General features: G+C 38.9%; 1 pseudogene across 1 annotated transcript; it reads left to right on the top strand.

Moving 5' to 3' along the window:
* Positions 1-962: 962 nt before the first annotated feature.
* Positions 963-3,258, top strand: LOC125217570 (acyltransferase GLAUCE-like; annotated as a pseudogene). The gene is made up of 2 exons (XR_016134419.1): positions 963-1,417; positions 2,223-3,258. The product of XR_016134419.1 is annotated as an acyltransferase GLAUCE-like (transcript).
* The last annotated feature ends 1,901 nt before the right edge of the window (positions 3,259-5,159 follow it).

Below are 5,159 nucleotides of genomic sequence, written 5' to 3'. Positions count from 1 at the left end.
GTGCAATAGTACTACAACAATTATAGATTATAATCCAAAATAAATTCTCTTTGTCCCATAATAGATGACACACTCGGAAAATGACACGGGATTTTAGGAGATGTTATTTTGTGTGTTAAGTGAAGAGAGAAAATTTTACTCCCTCCGTCTCATAGTAGATGTCACACTTTCCTTTTTAGTTTGTTCCACAAAAGATGTCACATTTCCTCTTTTGAAAAAAGTTCTCTCTCATATTATTATAAAATTAAATTTTCTCTCACTACTTAACACACAAAATAAAATCTCCTAAAATTCTGTGTCGACTCCCAAGTGTGACATCTACTATGGGACAGAGGGAGTATATTTATATTGATGTGAGAAGGAACTTACCAAAAAAGGAAATGTGACATCTTTAATGAGACAAACTAAAAAGAAAATGTGACATATTTTATTGGGCGAGAAGAGTAACAAATTTATTTATGCAAATTTGTTCATCCCATTTTTTTGAACATCTATTACTCTACTTTCGCAGATCAATTCAAAAATTTCTTCTTTACGAGCAATCCTTCATAAATAAGACTAACGTTACATAATATAATTCACCCTTCGTTCCATAAGAATAGAAATATTTGGATGGAACGAGTTTAAATATATAATCAGTAAAGTAGGAGAGTATAGAAAGAAATAATTTATTGGAGTATATTAGTGGAGATGAATTCCATCTCGCAAGAAATATAGAAGTGACAAAAAATATAAAATAAACTATTCTTATGGACAAACTAAAATAAAAAATAGTCTCTATTTTGATGGGTGGGACAAAGTGAGTAGCAATTAATACTCTTTCCGCCCGTAATAAATGTAAGTGTGAAATAGATTTACAAAATTACAAAATGTTATCACCATGATCTTGCTAGCCTACCCTACTCAAACAATATAAGTACACATGCTCTACAACCAAAAGCAATCAACAAAAATCAATTCAAATGGCATCTCTATCTCCATTCCCTTCCTTGAATGATCTCAAGATCACATTCACCACAGCTCCCTTGTATTCCCATCTCAAGAAATCCCACACAAAACAGTTTTTTTGTCAAACGTCGACCAAACTCTCAACTACAATATCCCAACAGCTCATTTCTTTAAGCCAAATAAAGATTTCCCCTTTGAAAATGTCGTGAAACGCCTTAAGATGGGACTTGAAAAAGTGCTTGTGCACTATGATTTTATGGCTGGAAGGCTCAAACTCAACGCCAAGATTGGCCGCCTAGAGATGGACTGCAACGGAGCCGGAGTCGGCTTCGTCGTTGCGTCGTCGGAGCTATCATTGGAAGAGATAGGGAGCTACTTGGTTTATCCAAACTTGGGATACCGCCAGCTTGTTGCGCAAAACTTGGACAATTTGGCACCTGAAGTTGACCAACCGCTGTGTTTTTTTCAGGTACGCTTATGGCTAAAAATCATATTTCCTAGTCCCACTTTAGGAGTTCCAGTTTTTCATTTTACTCTGTCCCACTTTAGAAATCCAGTTTTTCATTTTAGTTTGTCTCAATTTAGTAGTCTCAGTTAGAATACTCCATAAATAGTACTCCCTCTATTAGTATAGTGGAGTCATTTTGTTATTCTGACACGTTCCATAGTAGTAGAGTTATTTCCATTTTTAGTAAAAGTCAACACATTTCTCTTATTTTATTCTTCCCTTACTTAACTCACCTAAAACATTTTTTCTTAAATCACGTGCCGAAAAGAAACGCATTCACTACCGCGGAATGGAGGAAGTTATAGGTTCCACATTCCACTCTAATTTTATAATAAAACTAATACTCCCCCGGTCCCATAGAAATAGGCCAGGCTGAATTTCCTTTTTCGTCCTTTTCACAAAACTAGTCCATATCCATTTATCGAAACTTTTTTCTCCTTTTTTACTTTATTATTTATGAACCCCACCTCCACTACATTATTTCAACCACTTTTTATCCTTCCCTCAAACTTTACAACTACGCATTAAAACTCGTGTCATCCCAAATAATTCTATTTCTATGGGATGGAAGGAGTATATAAAAATAGGACTCACATTCGACTATCTTTTTTTCCCCAACTATCCTCTACATTTCTAAAATCCGTGCCCTACTCAATTAGGGCTCCTAAAGTGGGACCGATGGAGTAATTTTCATAATGAAATGAAGCTTTTTTCATTGTAAATTGATCTTATGCTATCCTTCTAACGCATAATTGCAGATTTGCAGGTAACATCATTTAAATGCGGTGGATTTGCAATCGGAATATGCACTAATCACATCTTACTCGATGGATTAGGCGCCAAATCATTCATAGAAAACCTTGCTTCTCAAGCTTTCGACGACAAACCCTTAGCCCACATCCCATGCAACGACCGCCGCCTCCTCGCCGCCCGATCCCCGCCGCGCATCTCCTTCCCCCACCCCGAGTTCCTCGACCTCCGCCTCCCCGTCAGCGAGGACTCCTCTGCCCCGGTCTTCGACTGCAGCCGTGAGCCACTCGATTTCAAGATCTTCAAACTCACTCTCACGGACATTGAAAACCTAAAACAAAAGGCCAAAACCGCCGCCAACGCGAAGATCACAACCTTCGGCGTGGCAGCAGCGCTCATATGGCGGTGCAAAGCCCTCTCTAGCGGCGGCATAGATGAGAAAGAGAGGGTTTCGACTTTGCTTAATGTGATTGATATAAGGCCAAGGAGAAATCCGCAGCTTCCACCGGGATATAGTGGAAATGGGGTGCTTCCGATAGGGGTTTCGGCTGCGGTGGAGGAGCTTGAGAAGGGGCCGTTTTCGGGGGTGGTGGAGGTGCTGACGAAAGGGGCGGAAGTGATGACGGATGAGTATATAAAATCGGCGTTTGATTGGATGGAGGGGCATAGAGGGGTGCCCCATGGAGATTATATGGTTAGCTCGTGGCTAGGGTTAGGGTTTGAGCGGGTTGAGTACCCTTGGGGAAAACCGGTTTATTGTTGCCCTGTGGTGAACCATCGGAAGGATATATGTTGGATATTTCGTGACAGCGTTGATGGTGGAGTTGGTGCAATGGTGGCTTTGCCTCCTCAAGAGATGGAGAGATTTGATGGTGTTTTTCAAGACTTCTTTCAGCAATTGGGAAGTTCTAATTGATTGATAGTGGTATCATGCTCAAGAGTTGTTGTTTGTTTGTGTTATGCGTAATGTTGTGTGTGATGTATTCTCCTTTTTGATTATATTTGGTTGAATTTCATATAACATGTCTCTCTTGAATTATGAATGAAGAAACATAGTATGATCAATTTACATGTATTTCATGAATTATGAATATTGTTGAAACACATTTGATCAGTTTCGTAACACGCTAGTTCAGTACCAACTAAACAACAGCTACACCAAAACATAAATGCTACCGGGCATTGATGATAATTTTATGCACAACCAAAAATAATACTCCATTACCCAATGTCAAGCAATCTATATATTAACCATCACTAGTGTACTTAGTGGCGGATCCAGGGGGCAGGAGGGGGCGGCCGCCCCCTCCCCCGGCGTCCGAGAAGGTTGAGTTGTACTAAGGTTTGACCGGAAAAAGGCAATGGTCGCCCTCTCCGTAGAAAAAAATTGAGAGGGAAGAAGACTTGTTAAGTGAGCGGCAGGGGAGAACGATCCAATATCAGAAGATGACTTGAGATGATAAAGTTATTGGAATTTGAAGACGATGATAAAGTAAGAGTATCGTATCCACAAAGACAAATTGTGCAACTTAATTACCACGAACCGATTTTAACTACTATCTAGAGAATCTGGAAAGGTTGGTTTTGATTTTGAAGAAAAACAAATAAACATAAACAAGCTAAAAGCACGCAACAAAGAGCAGTTTCAAATAAAAGAACACGGTAGAGCCTTGAATCCAACTACAACGAACACGATGCGAACAATTCAACAGCTTCGCTTACCCATTTTATGTGTCTAGGATTACTAGGAAAGCCACTAGTCTAGGCTAAGCCCTCTCTCGAATGCACTCAACTAGTTGATTAATCATTAATATTGAAGTCTCCTTCTAATACTTCACAATTAACTCCTTAAAACAAAAGGCTGAAGCCCTCACTCTAGAATTCATTCTCTCGAATGCAAATTATCTAGGTATTGTTCATTCTTTTATCAATCCTAATTAGGTATCTCTCAATTACTCAAAACTAGGTCAACAAACCCAATTGGTAGCTAAGCAATTGAATTGAAAAAACACAAGAATCAAACAAAGAAATTGTCACGCCCGCATTTTCTCTGGATAGAAAACATGGTGAATCGCGACCAGGGGAGGGTTAAAGAATCGGGGAAGAAAGGGGAAAACAACGAAACTCGACCAAAGCTCAATATAATAGAAAATGGCTCGAATAAAAATCAGAGTATCACTTCAACAAGCAACAACTCAAAATGATATTATCTCAACTTATACATGAACTCAAAAGAACAACATTCAGCGGAAGCATTTCGATAGTAGAATAATGCTATGTATGAAGACACAACATATTCTGAACATAGAATATACATTCTTCACTTTTATGCTCAACACCCACCGCGCTCGTCACAGCTCAACCTGCACATTTTATAAAAAAATGCAGGGCTGAGTACTTGATGCACTCAGTGGACTCATGCCAAAAATATTTTATAAAAAGTATTTATCATGCCATCATTGAGTGACCTTGGGTTTTAACTTTAAAAAAAAAATACCCAAGACACTAAAATCATTTCCATCGTAAAAGTCGGTTGATCAACCATTTTCCCATAGATGTCTACCATATCTGTTCCATTGATGACAAGGAATGTGGCCACATTCCAAGTCACTAGACCGGCCGACCCAAAAGACGGCTCACGATCCCCATTGGTGTACACTGGCCTAAGTAGGGACTCACTCCCTAGTCAGACCCGAATTCGATTATCCATAGGTGGCAAAAGCCACAGCAGATAGGTTCCATAGATAAAACAAAACACGGCATGACAAATATTCATATCATTTTCACATAAAAATATACTTAGGGCATTGCCCTTATTTAAAAAGAAAGTCCACCTCGTTCTCTTAAATCCTTCACTTGTCAATCCTTTCCGTTCTCAAATAGCATGCAAAAATCGCCCTTTTTAAAAGAACATAATATGAAAAAAATTAGACTCTAGGAAAAAAATATATTC

The sequence above is a fragment of the Salvia hispanica genome, chromosome 1 (assembly GCF_029641045.1).
Source record: "Salvia hispanica isolate PSC_SH4W2 chromosome 1, Shi_PSC_v1, whole genome shotgun sequence".
Taxonomy (NCBI): domain Eukaryota; kingdom Viridiplantae; phylum Streptophyta; class Magnoliopsida; order Lamiales; family Lamiaceae; genus Salvia; species Salvia hispanica.
The sequence above is the reverse complement of the archived record's forward strand: the minus strand, read 5'-3'. Positions and strand labels throughout refer to the sequence as shown.